Here is an 18891-nt window from a genome sequence, read left to right as displayed (position 1 = left end):
GGGGCCTGCCCCCTCTTTACTGTGGCTGTTTGCTAGGCCAGTTATGGTGAACCAATGATACAGTGTTTTCCCTCTTCAGTTTCCAACCCGGTTTCCCCTTTTCAGGGTTTTGTGGAGGATTTTGTTGTTGTTGTTGTTGTTTTTCTTCCTCTCTCCTTTGCGTTTGAGGATCGTGGTCAGCGGAGCCCTGCCGTTCCCTGGAGGGGCCCTGTAGTTTCTGTGCGAAGAGCATCTGCTCCTGCTTTGATGAGGAGGAAGGGAATCCGGTTGCTGTTTGTTATATTCATGCCCCTCCACCACCATGGGCGATGTTTTCAAGGTTCAGCTGCTGTACAGAGAAGGATTTGCTGAGTTTGCAGCTGGGTGTCAGTATCAGGACCCATGGGGGGCCTCCCCACCCACAGGTCCCACCAGGCACCTTGACTCTTCGAACTAAAGTTCCTTAAAGGGGCACAGCCCAGCCTGGTCCGCAACCTCAGGGACCTGGGATCCCTGTGGAGCTTCCTGAAGTCCAGGTTGGCAAGAGACCATAGGGTCTGAGACCAGCCAGAAGGGGGGGGTCCTCCCACAACCCAAGTGCCAGCGGCTTCCTGCCTGGGACCCTTCCCTCCCACCCAGCCAGGGTGGCCGGGTTCCAAAGCAGTGAGTGAGCTCATGGACTGGCAGGGGGCTGGAGACAGAGGGACCTGTGGGGCTGGAGGCTCCCAGACCCGCCAGGCAGTGCGTCCAGGGCCATTCAGATGCCAAGCATCAGGAAGTCATTTTGTACAACCACCCGAAGCAGAGATATTTTTTTTAAAACATGAATTATTTTCAGTTGTTTTGTGATGATCCTACCTTTTTCTTTTCCCTGTAACTTCGTGTCGGTGATTCTTTCACATCAGGTAAATCTTGAGAAAGCCTTTGTGGCCCCTCCCTCCCAGGCCGCACTCAGTACCCGTGCATATGCACCCCCAGCCTTTCTCAGTAGTTAAGACGTTCTAGGCAATATCATAGGCACAGCTGACTGTGTCTCTCTCTTTGAGTGCAAGAAACTCATCTTAAAAAAATACAAAAAAAAAAAAATTACACAAAAAACAAACACAAAAAAAATCTTTTTTAGGCCAGAGTTTTCTACAGGTATTAATGAATATTTTTCTTAATCCTTATAAGTTTTATGTGTTTAATATTTCTTAAAACTGGTAGCATTAATTTATACTTTTGTAGCAGCACAATATTTTTATAAATAGCCAGTGCTTTGGCTCAAGTCTCCACAAGGGGTTTATACAGGGTTATCTTGGGACCCTGTGTACCATGTACTGTATTTTTTTAAAAAGTTACCTAATGTTACCCTTGCTGTGTTAATTAACAAAAGACATTGTTTGGGGTCTCCTGTGTCGGTGGTGTGGACCCAACAGTTCTTCAAGGAATCACATTGCATGGGGGTTGAGTTGACAGTTCTTATGATATGTAAACCCCCGAGACCAAACTTGAGGGTTTATTTAGGCTTTTCTGTTTGCCCTTTGGATTTTTGGTTTCATTTCGTTTTGGTACCGTTTCTCCATTTACAGCCAGATCAGTTTTGTGGTGTTTAAAACTTTTACTAATGTCAAATGGAGGAAAGGAACAGAAAAAAAAAAAGATTTTTACAAAGTAATAAAATTTAAAACTGAGCTGTTTAAATGTTGCTGTTTTTACCTGTCTGTTCTAGTCCAAGAGTGGGGCATTCCCAGGGAGAAGAGGAAGGTTCCACTTGGTTCCTTAAATTGCCAAAAGCCCCAGCCCAGAATTTAGCACCCCCTACCCGCCGAATTCTTGCAACATTATTTCCCAGTTGGTTGATGCCAAGGCAAAAAGACATCCTTTTAATGGTTAGAGAGGATCAGTTGCTTAAATGATTTCATGTCAGTGTTGTATTTATGGTTTTACCATAAAAAGACCTTTAGGAAGATAAAAAAAAATAAGCATTTACTATCAAGTGAAAAAATATCTATCATATTATTATTTAGCATTGTTTACTAAGTATTAACCATTCAATTTAAAAGATTTTCAGTTTAAAAGATAAGAGGGATTATTTGAAGATGACATGACTCTAAATTTAGAAAAACCAAAAGAAGAACTCAAAATGTATTAGAAACTATGAGATAATTTAGTGAGAGTTATGTGCCAATTATAAATTTAATATATAGTAATTCATAACTGTATTTATAAGTGTATTTTATCATATCTACTTACTTTACAGAATTAATATTCTCCTTTAAAAAGTTTTAAAACAAACAAGAATGGACCAGATAAAAATGTTCTTCTCCCTATGTCACCGACCTTCATACAATCTTATAACCTACATTCTAGTATAACTCCCATTTTATAGATAAGGATTTAAGTATCAATAATAAAACCATAAAGAATTAGATAAAGACATGATTAAATAGTCTTTAACTCTTGAGTAAAATAAGCACATTACAAATTTCAAAAGCCATAAAGAAAAAGAGTGATAAATTAGGAGTTTGGGATTAACATACACACACTACTATGTATAAAATAGATAAACAACAAGGACCTGCTATATAGCACAGAGAAGTATATTCAATGTCCTGTAAGAACCTATAATGGAAAAGAATCTAAAAAAGAATATATAAATATTCATTTGTTTATATATACATATATATGTGGAATCACTTTGCTGTTCACCTGAAGATAACTCAATGCTGTAAATTAACTATACTTCAGTTTTTTAAAAAGTTTTTAAAAAGAAAAATGTGATAATTTTATTACCTAAAAAGTAAAATTTTCATATAAAAATATTATAAATATAACCAAAAATATTTGCAACATTTATGACAAAGGATTAATAATTGTACCCTTTATATATAAACAGCCCTTCTGAATCAAAAAACAGAAGGCAAACAACCTAATAGAAAAATGGGCAAATAAATGGTCAGACAGATCTCTGAAGGAGATATAAAAGGACCAGCAAATACAACAAAAATGCCCAATGTCCAACCATAATCACAATTCCAGGATACAAATTAAATTAATAAAGTACTGTTTTTTTAATTCAATAGATTGGCAAAGATTAAGCATTTAATGGTACCCAATGTTGGCAACAGTTGGGAAAAACTGACATTCTCTTTGCATTACTGGTTAGGTATAATTTGGTACAATGTCTTGGAGGGTAGTTTGGCAATATAAATAAAAATGTTATATACATATAATCTATAACACAGCAATCCTACTTCTAGGAATTTACCTTAAGGCAGCTATCACACAAAGGTTCAAAAATATATGTACAAAGATGTTCATAGAGAAACTGTAAGAACAAAAACTCAAAATGAATGTTACTGGATAAATATAGTATGCTATATCCATACAATAAAATATTTTATACTTTTTAAAACTTTAAGTATATCTATATATATATATGACTATGCAAAGATGTCCAAGTTATATATTAAGTGAATAAAGCAAGTTATAGAACAATGCATGTAGTATTGTCCATAATGAGTGAATATATATATACTTTTATGTTCACAAAATTTTCTAGAAGGATACATCAAAAGTGTTAAGAATGACTACTACTGGGGGCGGAGTCAAGATGGCGGCGGGGAAGGATGTGGAGTTCACATCTCCCCACAACTAGGGCACCTGCCAGACACTGGTGGGGGACCTTGACACCCAAGGAGACGGAAGGAAACCCCGACAGACCGGGTAGGATGTGAGGGGAGTGAGGGGAGAGGAGAAGTGGAGGCCGGATGGGACCAGCACCCGTGAAAGGTAGCTGGGATGGGGGGAGGGGTTCCCATGCCTGGAGGGACCCTGGGGAGCTTGGAGGATCAGGGGGAGTGCATCTAGTCTTTCCCCTGCCCAATCGGCCCCGGGAAGCCTGTGGGGCTCCTGGGCCAGGTCCTCCACCTTCCGAAGCCCCCTCTGGGCTGCGTTGGTCCTAGGGGCATAGGAGGGAGGTGGGGGGAAGAAGAGGAGAGGCAGGTGGGAGGGGCCCTTCAGGACGGAGGATTAGGGGAGGCGTGGAAGGTGTTTCCCCTGCCCACTCTGGCCCCAGGAAGCCTGCTGGGCTCCCGGGATGGTCCTCCATTCTCCCGGGTCCCCTCCAGACTCCTGGGTCCTATGAGCATGGGAGGGAGAGAGAAGGGGGGAAGAGGAGGAGAGGCGAACGTTGGGGGGGTGGGGGGGAACCCTCTAGGACAGGAGGATCAGGGAAGGCATGGCTGGCATTCCTCCCATGCACCAGGTCCCAGGAATCCTGCTGGGCTTCCAGGTCCAGTCCCCTGCCTTCTGGGGCCCCTGCCAGCTGCGTGGGTCCTAGGGGCATAGGAGGGAATGGGGGGGGTGGAGAAAAAGAGAGGCCAATGGAGAGGGGCCCTGCAGGATAGGAGGATCGGGGGGGACGTGCCTAGCATTTCCCCCCCCGCACTTGGGCCCAATGAGCCTGCTGGGGTCCTGGACCTGGTCCTCCTCCCTCCAAGGCCAAAGGCACTCCTACTGCAATGAGCTTAAGCCCCACCCCCCACCCATACCAGGGTCTTTTCCAGCCCTGTGGGTACTAATCATAGATACTGCCTACGACCTAAACCCCAACCCTGCCTAAGCCCCACCCCACACAGCCAAGGCTTTTTCTGGCTTTTTTTTTTTCTCCTCTTTTTTACTATTGTGGTTCTGTTTTATCTTCCAGTTGTTGTTCCATCTATATTTTTAATTTTTTATTCTTCTAACATATCTGTTAGTTTTCTAATCTTATTTTTTTACTCTTTATTATTGTTCTGCTCCTTTTTTCCTTTTTTTTTTTTTTTTTTTTTTTTTTTTGCTGCCACATGTGGCTTGTGAGATCTTGGTTCATAAGCCGGGAATCAGGCCTGAGGTCCTGCAGTGGGAGCTCTGAGTCCGAACCACTGGACTAACAGAGAACCTCAGACCCCAGTGATTATTCATCGGAGTGAGGTCTCCCGGAGGTCCTCATCTCAGCACCAAGACCCAGCTCTACCAAACAGCCTACAAACTCCAGTGCTGGAAGCCTCAGGCCAAACAACCAGTAAGACAGGAACACGATCCCACCCATAAAAAAAAAAAAAAAAAAAAAAAAAAAAAAAAAAGAGGTGACAAAAAAATATGTCACAGGTGAAGGAGCAAGGTAAAAACCTACAAGGTCAAATAAATGAAAAGGAAATAGGCAATCTACCTGAAAAAGAATTCAGAGTAAAGATAGTAAAGATGATCCAGAATCGCAGAAATAGAATGGAGGCATGGACAGAGAAAATACAAGAAATGTCTAACAAAGCTCTAAAAGAACTAAAGAACAAACAAGCAGAGATGAACAACACAATAACTGAAATGAAAAATACACTAGAAGGAATCAATAACAGAATAACTGAGGCAGAAGAACGGACAAGTGAGCTGGAAGACAGAATGGTGGAAATAACTGCCGAGGAGCAGAATAAAGACAAAAGAATGAAAAGAACTTAAGACAATTTGAAAGACCTCTGGGACAACACTAAATGCACCAACATTCGAATTATGGTGTCCCAGAAGAATAAGAGAGAAAGAAAGGGTCTGAGAAAATATTCAAAGAGACTATAGTGGAAAATTTCCCTAACATGGGAAAGGAAATAGTCACCCAAGTCCAGGAAGTGCAGAGAGTCCCATTGAGGATAAACCCTAAGAGAAACACACCAAGACACATATTAATCAAACTAACAAAAATTAAATTCAAAGGAAAAATATTAAAAGCAGCAAGGAGAAAGCAAAAAATAACATACAAAGGAATCCCCATAAAGTTCTCAGCTGATTTTTCAGCAGAAACTCTGCAGGCCAGAAGGGAGTGGCAGGATATACTTAAAGTGATGAAAGAGAAAAACCTACAACCAAGATGTCATTCAGCTTTGACAGAGAAATCAAAAGCTTTTCAGACAAACAAAAGCTAAGAGAATTCAGCACCACCAAACAAGCTTTACAACAAATGCTAAAGGAAATTCTCTAGGTGGGAAACACAAGAGAAGAAAAAGACCCACAAAAACAAACATACATGTCAATAATAACCTTGAATATAAATGGATTACATGCTCCAACCAAAAGACACAGACTGGCTGAATGGATACAAAAACAATACCCATATATATGCTGTCTACAGGAGACCTACTTCAGACCTGGGACACCGGCAGACTGAAAGTGAAGGGATGGAAAAAGATATTCTATGCAAATGGAAATCAAAAGAAAGCTGGAGTAGCAACACTCATGTCAGATAAAATAGACTTTAAAATAAAGACTGTTACAAGAGATAAGGAAGAACACTACATAATGATCAAGGGATCAGTCGAAGAAGAAGATATACCAATTATAAATATTTATGCACCCAACATAAGAGCACCTCAATACATAAGGCAAATGCTAACAACCATAAAAGGGGAAATTGACAGTAACACAATAGTAGGGGACTTTAACATCACACTTACACCAATGGACAGATCATCCAAACAGAAAATAAATAAGGAAACACAAGCTTTAACTGACACAATAGACCACTTCTCAAGTGCACACAGAACATTCTCCAGGATGGATCACATCTTGGGTCACAAATCAAGCCTCGGAAAATTTAAGAAAACTGAAACTGTATCAAGCATCTTTTGTGACCACAACACTATGAGATTAGAAACCAATTACAGAAAAAAAAAACTGTACAAAACACAAATACGTGGAGGCTAAACAGTACACTATTAAATATCCAAGAGATCACTGAAGAAACCAAATAGGAAATTTAAAAATACATAGAAATAAATGACAATGAAAACACAATAACCCAAAACCAATGGGTTGCAGCAAAAGCAGTTCTAAGAGGGAAGTTTATAGCAATACAATCTTTTTTTAAAATCAATTTATTTTATTTATTTTTATTTTTAGCTGTGTTGGTTCTTCGTTGCTGCATATGGGCTTTCTCTAGTTGCGGCAAGCGGGGGCTACTTTTCATTGCAGTGTGCAGGCTTCTCATTGCGGTTGCGTCTCTTGTTGTGGAGCATGGGCTCTAGGCATGCGGGCTTCAGTAGTTGCAGCACACGGGCTCAGTAGTTGTGGCTCATGTGCTCTAGAGTGCAGGCTCAGTTGTTGTGGCACGTGGGCTTGGTTGCTCTGTGGCATGTGGGATCTTCCTGGACCAGGGCTCGAACCCGAGTCCCCTGCATTGACAGCAGATTCTTAACCACTGTGCCACCAGGGAAGCCTCAATATAGCAATTCAATCTTACCTCAAGAAACAAGACAAATCTCAAATAAACAATCTAACCTTACACTTAAAGCAACTAGAAAAAGAAGAACAAAGAAAACCCTACAAAGTCAGTAGAAGGAAAGAAATCATAAAAATCAGAGCAGAAATAAGTGAAATAGAAATGAAGAAAACAAGAGCAGAGATCAATAAAACTAAAAGTTGGTTCTTTGACAAGATAAACAAAATTGATAAACCTTTAGTCAGACTATCAAGAAAAAAGGGAGAGGACACAAATCATTAAAATTAGAAATGAAAAAGGAGAAATCACAACTGACACCACAGAAATACAAAGGATTATAAGAGACTCCTACAAACAACTACATGCCAATAAAATAGACAACCACGAAGAAATGGACAAATGCTTAAAAAGGTACAATTTTCCAAGACTGAACCAAGAAGAATTAGGAAATATAAACAGACCTATCACAAATAATGAAATTGAAACTGTATTAAAAATCAAGTATTTAAAAATCTTCCAACAAACAAAAGTCCAGGACCAGATGGCTTCACAGGTGAATTCTATCAAACTTTTAGAGACTAGCTAATGCCAATCCTTCTCAAACTCTTCCAAAAAATTGCAGAGGGAGGAACACTCCAAAATTTGTTCTACGAGGCCACCATCACCCTGATACGAAAACCAGACAAAGATATCACAAAAAAAGAAAATTACAAACCAATATCACTGATGAACATAGATGCAAGAAGCCTGAATAAAATACTAGCAAACAGAATCCAACAACACATTGAAAGAATCATTCACCATGATCAAGGGGGATTTAACCCAGGAATGCAAGGATTCTTCATATATGATACACTATATTAACAGATTGAAGGATAAAAACCATATGATCATCTCAATAAATGCAGAAAAATCTTTTGACAAAATTCAACACTGATTTATGATAAAAACTCCCCAAAAAATGGGCATAGAGGGAACCTACCTCAACATAATAAAGGCCATATATGACAAACCCACAGCAAACATCATACTCAATGGTGAAAAACTGAAAACATTTCCACTAAGATCAGGAACAAGACAAGGATGCCCACTCTCGCCACTCTCATTCAACATAGTTTTGGAAGTCCTAGCCATGGCTATCAGAGAAGAAAAATATATAAAAGGAATACAAATTGGAAAAAAAGAAGTAAAACTCTCACTGTTTGCAGATGACATGATACTATACATAGAAAACCCTAAAGATACCACGAGAAAACTACTAGAACAAATCAATGAATTTGGTAAGGATGCAGGATACAAAATTAATGTGCAGAAAGCTCTGGCATTCCTATACACTAACAATGAAAAATCAGAAAGAGAAATTAAGGAAACAATCCCATTTTCCATTGCAACAAAAAGAATAAAATACCTAGGAATAAACCTACCTAATGAGAAAAAAGACTTGTATTCAGAAAACTTTAAGACACTGATGAAAGAAATCAAAGATGACACAAACAGATGGAAAGATGTGCCATGTTCTTGGAGTGGAAAAATCAATATTGTGAAAATGACTATACTACCCAAGGCAATCTACAGATTCAATGCAATCCCTATCAAATTACCAATGGCATTTTTCACAGAACTAGAACAAAAAAATCTTAAAATTTGTAAGGAGGCACAAAAGACGCCAAATAGCCAAAGCAATCTTGAGAAAGAAAACAGAGCTGGAGGAATCAGGCTCCCTGACTTCAAATTACACTACAAAGCTACAGTAATCAAGACAGTATAGTACTGGCACAAAAACAGAAATATAGATCAATGGTACAGGATAGAAAGCCCAGAAATACACCCACACATATATGGACCCCTAATTTATGACAAAAGAGGCAAGAACATATAATGGCAAATAGGCTCTTAAATAAGCGGTGATGGGAAAACTACATGTTGGGACAGCTACATGTAAAAGAATGAAATTAGAACACTCCTTAACACCATACACAAAAATAAACTCCAAATGGATAAAAGACCTAAATATAAGACTGTACACTGTAAAACTCTTAGAGAAAAACATAGGAAAAACACTCTGTGACATAAACCACAGCAAGATTTTTTTGACCCACTTCCTAGAGTAATGAAAATAAAAACAAAAATAAACAAATGGGACCTAATTAAACTTAAAGGCTTTTGCACAGCTAAGGAAACCATAAACAAGATGAAAAGACAACCCTCAGAATGGGACAAAATACTTGCAAACAAAACAATGGAAAAAGGATTAATCTCCAAACCAAAGCAGTCTTGAGGGAAAAAAATGGAGCTGGAGGAATCAGACTCCCTTACTTCAGACTATAATACAAAGCTACAGTAAGCAAGACAGTATGGTACTGGCATAAAAACAGAAATATAGATCAATGGAACTGGATAGAAAGCCCAGAGATAAACCCACGTACCTATGGTCAACTAATCTATGACAAAGGAGGCAAGGATATACAATAGAGAAAAGACAGTCTCTTCAATAAGTGGTGCTGGGAAAACTGGACAGCTACACGTAAAAGAATGAAATTAGAATACCTCCTAACACCATACACAAAAATAAACTCAAAGTGGATTAGAGACCTAAATGTAAGACCAGACACTATAATACTCTTAAAGGAAAGCATAGGAAGAACAATCTTTAACATAAATCACAGCAAGAATTTTTGATCCACCTCCTAGAGTAATGAAAATAAAAACAAAAATAAATGAGACCTAATGAAACTTAAAAGCTTTTGCAAAACAAAGGAAACTACAAACAAGACTAAAAGACAACCCTCAGAATGGTAGAAAATATTTGCAAACGAATCAATGGACAAAGGATTAATCTCCAAAATATATAAACAGCTCATGCAGCTCAATATTTGACCCAGTAGTCCTACTACTGGGCATATACCCAGAGAAAACCGTAATTCAAAAGGACACATGTACCCCAATGTCCGTTGCAGCACTATTTACAATAGCCAGGTCATGAAAGCAACCTACATGCCCATCGACAGATGAAAGGATATAGAAGATGTGGTACATATATACAATAGAATATTACTCAGCCATAAAAAGGAACGAAATTGGGTCATTTTTAGAGATATGGATGGATCTAGAGACTGTCATACAGAGAGAAGTAAATCAGAAAAAGAAAAACAAATATCGTTTATTAACGCATATATGTGGAACCTAGAAAAATGGTACAGATGAACCAGTTTGCAGGGTAGAAATAGAGACACAGATGTAGAGAACAAATGTATGGACACCAAGGGGGAAAGTTGTGGTTGGATGAATTGGGAGATTGGGATTGACATATATACACAAATATGTATAAAATAGATAATTAATAAGAACCTGCTGTATAAAAAATAAAACAAAATTCAAAAAAAAAAAGGATTAATATCCAAAATATACAAACAGCTCATGGAGCTCAATATCAAAAAAACAAACAACCAAGTTAAAAAATGGGCAGAAGACTTAAACAGACATTTCACCAAAGATGACATACAGATGGCCAAGAAGCACATGAAAAGATGCTCAACATCACTAATTATTAGAGAAATACAAATCAAAACTACAGTGAGTTATCACCTCATACCAGTTAGAATGGCCAACATCAGAAAATCTACAAACAGTAAATGCTGGAGAGGATGTGGAGAAAAGAGAACCCTTTTGCACTGTTGGTAGGAATGTAAATTGATACAGCCACTATGGAGAACAGTATGGAGAGATGTGGTACATATATACAATGGAATATTACTCAGCCATAAAAAGGAACAAAATTGGGTCATTTGTAGAGACGTGAATGGACCTAGAGACTGTCATACAGAGTGAAGTAAGTCAGAAAGAGAAAAACAAACATTGTATATTAATGCATATATGTGGAATCTAGAAAAATCGTACAGATGAATCCATTTGTAGGGCAAGAATAGAGATATAGACGTAGAGAACGGACATGTGGATACCAGGAGGGGAAGGTGGAATGAATTGGGAGATTAGATTTGACATAAATAAACTACCATGTGTAAAATAGATAGCTAGTGGGAACCTGCTGTATAGCACAGGGAGCTCAGCTCATTGCTCTGCGATGACCTAGATCCATGGGATTGGGGTGGGGGGGAGGGAGGTCCGAGAGGGAGGGAATATGGGTATACATATAGCTGATTCACTTCATTGTGCAGCCGAAGCTGGCACAACATTGTGAAGCAATTTTACTCCAATTGAAAAAAAAAAAGGATGTAATACAAAGATCCATTAGGCAAAAATCACCCATGGCCATACTGTCTAGAGATCAAGTTTCAAATTTTTAAATGAAATTTCCAAAGCAAGCCAAACATGCCTGATCAGAGGAGAACTTTTCAACCTCTTCCTTCTGTGGTCGTTTTGGGGTGGCTGAGTACACTGATAGGCTAGACAGCTAGGAAAGAGATGAAAAAACAGGCAGCAAGAACTAGCCCTGCCTTTTCGTACTCAGGAAACCAGACATTGCTTTAAGCAATTTGTGCTTGGAAACACTGTCTCTGCCTGACAGCTGGCTCAGGAGTAAAGGGACCATGAAAATGTGTGGCTTCACAATGTGTAATCAGTCAGAAAGAGGAAGTCCTGCTCCACTGGGACAACGGGGGAAACAGACAGGCATCTCTCAGGGCCGGCCACGATCAGTGGGCCCAGCCACGCCCTTTTATGATGCTCAAAGCACTAGGAACCCAGTGTTTGCTTTGAAGAAGGTAATTTGGTAACTGCTTACACTGGTTACCTTCAGGTCAGGGACCAGGGGACCAGAGGAGCAAAGAAGAGAATTCAAATTTCATTTTATCCCTTAAGGAACAGTGTGTATTTTTAACATGGCATATATTACTTACATTTAAAATAACTTTAAGAAAAAATATTAAAAAATATGAAGCAAATCCTAGAAACAATGCTTTCTTTTTCAAAACTTAATATTCTCGGTAATAATTAGGAGCAAAATTTTATTTTTGTATCCTTGTATTAATTTGATTTTTCTGCCTAGTTACCTGTATATATTTTTCTTAATTGGGAAATTTTTAATAAATCCATGTTCCACCTGATTATTTTTTTAAACTTTGCTTTAAACATACTAAAATCCTTTAACTTGTTTAAAAAAAAGTGACTTGCATTTGAGACTCTGCCTAGAAGCAAAGAATTAAAGTAGCAGAAGTAGCCTTCTGCAGGGCTCAGTTATCCCATCAACACATTGACAGCTCAGCCTCAATGTCAGGCATTATCCCAGTATTCATGCCAGGATGTGAGAAAATCCCAGCATCACACTTTGCACCCAACTCTTGGGTCACCCATAACCCCAAATTATGATGAAATCCAAAACTCCCAATTGTCTGGGGTGAGTTGTCCCCAGTTGAACCACAATCTAGATAAACCACCCTCCTGAAAAGTAAGATTTTGACTTTGGCTGCTCCTTGTCCTGAATCTCTTCATTCATACTCAGAAATATGCTGAGACACATAGTAATGAAATTGACAAAAATTAAAGACAAAGAAAAAATATTAAAAGCAACAAAGGAAAAGCAACAAATAACATACAAGGGAATTCCCATAAGGCTATCAGCTGGCTTCTCAGCAGAAACTATACAGGCCAGAAGGGAGTGGCATGATACATTTAAACTGATGAAAGGGAAGAACCTACAGCCAAGATTACTCTACCCAGCAAGGCTCTCATTCAGATTCAATGGAGAAATCAAAAGGTTTAGAGACAAGCAAAATCTAGGAGAATTCAGCATGACCAGACCAGCTTTGCAACAAATGCTAAAGGAACTTCTCCAGGTGGAAAAGAAAATGCCATAACTAAAAATAAGAAAATTACACATAGAAAAGCTCACCAGTAAAGACAAACATACAGTAACAGTAGGAAATCATCTGCACACAAATATGATATCAAAATTAGCAAATGTGAGAAGAGGAGAGTACAAATGCAGGATATTGGAAATGCATTTGAAACTAAAAGACCAGCAACTTAAAACAATCTTGTTTATATATAGACTGCTATATCAATTTGCTCATGGTAACTGCAAACCAAAAATCTATAATAGACACACACACAAAAAAGAAAAAGCAACCCAAACACAACACTAAAGATGGTCATCAAAGCACAAGAGAAGAGAACAAAAGAGGAAGGGAAGAAAAAAGACCTACAAAAACAAATCCAAAACAACAAACAAAATGGCAATAAGAACATACATATTGATAATTACCTTAAACATAAATGGATTAAATGCTCCAACCAAAAGGCATAGACTGGCTGAATGGATACAAAAATGAAACCCATATATATGCTGTCTACAAGAGACCCACTTTGGATCTAGGGACACATATAGACTGAAAGTAGGGGATGGAAAAAGGTATTCCATGCAAATGGAAATCAAAAGAAAGCTGGAGTAGCAATACTGAAATCAGAAAAAATAGACTTTAAAATAAAGACTGTTATAAGACACAAAGAAGGACAGTACATAATGATCAAGGGATCAATCCAAGAAAAAGATATCACAATTGTAAATATATATGTACCCAACAGAGAAGCACCTCTGTATATAAGGTAAATACCAACAGCTACAAAAGGAGAAATCAATGGTAACACAATAATAGTGGGGAACTTACGCCACTTTCATCAATGGACAGATTATCCAGACAGAAAATCAATAAGGAAACACAGGCCTTAAATGACACATTAGACTCGATGGACTTAATTGATATTTATAGAGCATTCCATCCAAAAGCAGCAGAATACACATTCTTCTCAAGTGCACATGGAGCATTCACCAGGATTGATCGTATGCTGACCACAAAGTGAGCGTCAGTAAATTTAAGAAAATTGAAATTGTATCAAGAATCTTTTCTGACCATAATGCTATGAGATTAGAAATCAACTACAAGAAAAAAACTAAAAAAAACACAAACACATGGACGCTAAACAATATGCTACTAAACAACCAATGGATCACAGAAGAAATCAAAGAGGAAATTTTTAAAAACCTAGAGACAAATGAAAGCACAATGATCCAAAACCTATGGGATGCAGCAAAAGCAGTTCTGAGGCAAGTTTATAGCAATACAATCTTACCTCAGGAAAAGAGAAAAATTTCAAATAAACTCCCTAACCTTACACCTAAAGCAACTAGAGAAAGAAAAACAAACAAAACCCAAAGTTAGTAGAAGGAAAAAAATCATAAAGATCAGAGCAGAAATAAATAAGAGAAAAGAAAATTATAGACCAATATCACTGATGAACATATATGCAAAAATCCTCAACAAAATACTAGCAAACTGAAGCCAACAATACATTAGAAGTATCATACACCATCATCAAGTGAGATTTATCCCAGGGATGCAAGGACTTTTCAATATGTGCAAATCAATCAGTGTGATACATCACATCAACAAACTGAAGAATAAAAACCATATGATCGTCTATAACTATATGATCGTCTCAATAGATACAAAAATAAGTTTTGACAATATACAACACCTGTTTATGGTTAAAACAAAAAACAAAAAACCTCTCCAGAAAGTGAGCATAGAGTGAACCTACCTCAACATAATAAAGGCCATATATGACAAAGTTACAGTGAACATCATACTCAACAGTGAAAAGCTGAAAGCATTTCCTCTAAGATTAGGAACAAGACAAGGATGTCCACTCTCTCCACTTTTATTCAACAGAGTTTTGGAACACCTAGCTATGGCAATCAGAGAAGACAAAGAAATAAAAAGAATCCAAATTGGAAATGAAGAAGTAAAACTGTCACTGTTTGCAGATGACATGATACTATACATAGAAAATCCTAAAGATGCTACCAGAAAACTACTAGAGCTCATCAATGAATTTGGTAAAGTTGCAGGACATAAAATTAATATACAGAAATCTGTTGTATATCTATACACTAACAAAGAAACATCAGAAAGAGAAATTAAAGAAACAATCCCATTTACCATCACATCAAAAAGAATTAAATACCTAGAAATAAACCTACCTAAGGAGGCAAAAGACCTGTACTCCAAAAACTATAAGACACTGATGAAAGAAGTCAAAGATGACACAAACAGATGGAAAGATGTACCATGTTCTTGGATTGGAAAAATCAATATTGTGAAAATGACTCTACTACCCAAGGCAATCTACGGATTCAATGCAATCCCTATCAAATTACCATTGGCATTTTTCACAGAACTAGAACAAAAAATCTTAAAATTTGTATGGAGATACAAAAGACCCTGAATAGCCAGAGCAATCTTGAGAAAGAAAAACGGAGCTGGAGGACTCAGGTTCCCTGACTTCAGACTATACTATGAAGCTACAGTCAACAAAAGAGTATAGTACTGGCACTAAAACAGAAATATAGATCAATGGAACAACAGAAATCCCAGAAATAAACCCACACACCTATGGTCAATTAATCTATGACAAAGGAGGCAAGACTATACAATGGAGGAAAGACAGTCTCTTCAATAAATGATGCTGGGAAAACTGGACAGCTACAGGAAAAGAAATGAAATTAGAACATTCTTTAACACCATATACAAAAACAAGCTCAAAATGGATTAAAGACCTAAATGTGAGACCAGACGCTATAAAACTCTTAGAGGAAAACATAGGCAGGACACTCTCTGACATAAATTGCAGCAATATCTTTTTCTATCCATCTCCCAGAGTGATGGAAACAAAAATAAAAATAAACAAATGGAACTTAATTAAACTCAAAAGCTTCTGCACAGCAAAGGAAACTATAAACAAAATGAAAAGACAACCCACAGAATGGGAGAAAATATTTGTAAATGATGTGGCCAACAAGGGATTAATCTCCAAAATTTACAAACAGCTCATGTGACTCAATATCCAAAAAACAAACAATCCAATCAAAAAACGGGCAGAATACCTAAATAGACATTTCTCCAAAGAAGCCATACGGATGGCCAAGAAGCACATGAAAAGATGCTCAACATCGCTAATTATTAGAGAAATGCAAATCAAAACTACAATGAGGGACTTCCCTGGTGGTCCAGTGGTTGAGACTCTGCACTTCCACTGCAGGGGGCACGCATTCAATCCCTGGTCAGAGAAGCTAACACAACATTGTAAAGCAATTATACTCCAATAAAGATGTTAAAAAAAAAAAATCCCTGTTCGGGGAACTAAGATCCCACATGCCATGAGGTATGGCCAAAAATTTTTTTAAAAAAACAAAACAGCAATGAGCTATCACCTCACAACAATCAGAATGGCCATCATCAAAAAGTCTACAAACAGTAAATGCTGGAGAGGGTGTGGAGAAAAGGGAACCCTCTTGCACTGTTGGTGGGAATGTAAATTGATACAGCCACTATGGAGAACAGTATGGAGGTTCCTTAGAAAACTAAACCATATGATACAGCAATCCCACTCCTGGGCATATATCTGGAGAAAAACATGGTTCAAAATGATACATGCACCCCAATGTTCATTGCAGTGCTGTTTACAATAGCCAAGATATGGAAGCAACCTAACTGTCCATCAACAGAAGAATGGATAAAGAAGATGTGGTACGCATGTGCAATGCACTATTACTGAGCCATTAAAAAGAATGAAATAATGTCACTTGCAGCAACATGGATGGACCTGGAGGTTATCATACTAAGTGAAGTAAGTCAGACAGAGAAAGACAAATATCATATGATATCGCTTATATGCGGTATCTAATGATACAAATGAACATATTTACAAAACAGAAGCAGACTCACAGACTTAGAGAAAGAACTTATGGTTAGCAGGGGGGAATGTTGTGGGTGGGGGGATAGATTGGGAGTTTGGAATTGACATGTACACACTGCTATATTTAAACTAGATAACAAACAAGGACCTCCTGTATAGCACAGGGAACTCGGTTCAATATTCTGTAATAACCTAAATGGGAAAAGAAGTTGAAAAAGAATAGATACATGTATATGTATAACTGAATCACTTTACTGTACACCTGAAACTAACACAACATTGTTATTCAACTATACTCCAATAGAATAAAAGTTTAAAAAACAAAACAACTTACTACAAAGCTATAGTAATCAAAATATTATGGTACTGGCATACAAATAAATATATAAACCAATGGAATAGAATAGAGATCCCCAAAATAAACCCTCACATATGTGATCAAATGATTTTTTTGGGGGGTGGGGTACACGGGCCTCTCACTGTTGTGGTCTCTCCCGTTGCGGAGCACAGGCTCCGGACGCGCAGGCTCAGCGGCCATGGCTCACGGGCCCAGCCGCTCCGCGGCATGTGGGATCTTCCCGGACCGGGGCACGAACCCGTGTCCCCTGCATCAACAGGCGGACTCTCAACAACTGTGCCACCAGGGAAGCCCTGATCAAATGATTTTTGACAAGGGTGAAAAGACTGTTCAATGGTGAAAGGTAGTCTTTTCAGTAAATTGTGCTGGGAAAACTGGATGCTCACATGCAAAAGAATGACATTGGACCATTACCTTACACCACATACCAAAAATTGAGCCAAAATACATAAACCAAAAAGTAAATCAAAATGGATCAAAGACCTAAATGTAAGACACTTAGCTCGCGCCCCTCAACTAGAGAGCCTAAGTGCCAAAAACTACAGAGCCCACGCACTCTGGAGCCTGTGCGCCACAACTAGTGAAGAGAAAACCCTTACACCACAACTAGAGAGAAGACCGCACGCCCCCAACAAAAGATGCACGTGCCTCGACGAAGATCCTGCGTGCCGCAACTAAGACCCGACGCAGCCAAAAATAAATTAAATAAATAAATAAATAAAAAGAAAACTTCAGTCTTAAATAAAATGAGCAAAGAACTTGAATAGACATGACTTCAAAAAGCTATAGGAATGTCCAATAAGCACATGAAAAAGATACTCAACATCAACAGTCATTAGGGAAATGCAAATCAAAACCACAGTGAGATGCCGCCTCACACCCAATAGGATAGCTAATATCAAAACAGAAAATGACAGGTATTGGAAGGATGTAGAAAAATTAGAACATCTGTACACAGCTGGTGGAAATGTAAAATGGTTAAGCTGCTATGGAAAACAGTGTGAAGATTCCTCAAAAAATTAAAATTCCCATATAATCCAGCAATCAACTCTGGGTATATACCCAAAAGAATTGAAAGCAGAGACTCAAACACATACTTATACACTCACGTCCATAGGACCACTGTTCACAATAGCCAAAGTGTGGAAGCAATCCAAGTGTCAATTGAGAGACGAACAGATAAACAAAATGTGGTGTCTAAACACAACAAAATACTAGTCAGCCTTCAAAAGGGAGGAAATCCTGAGACATGCTACAACGTGAATGAACCCTGAAGACACTGTGTTAAGGTAAATAAAGCCAACCCCAAAAGGAGAAATACTGTATGATTCCATTTATATGAAGTCAAATTCATAGGGACAGAATGTAGTATGGTAGTTGCCAGGGGCTGAGAGAAGGGAAAATGAGGAGTTATTTAATAAATATGGAGTTTCATTTTTTCAAGATGAAAAGAGTTCTGTGAATGAATGGTGGTGATGGTTGTAGAACAATGTAAGTGTATTTAATGTCACTTGAAAATGGTTAACATGGTATACTTTATGTTACTGTTATGTATATTTTACCACAATTTTTTTTTTTTTTTTTTTTTTTTTTTTTTTTTTTTTGCGGTACGCGG

The sequence above is a fragment of the Physeter macrocephalus genome, chromosome 6 (assembly GCF_002837175.3).
Source record: "Physeter macrocephalus isolate SW-GA chromosome 6, ASM283717v5, whole genome shotgun sequence".
NCBI classification, from domain to species: Eukaryota; Metazoa; Chordata; class Mammalia; order Artiodactyla; family Physeteridae; genus Physeter; species Physeter macrocephalus.
Note: the sequence above shows the minus strand (reverse complement) of the source record.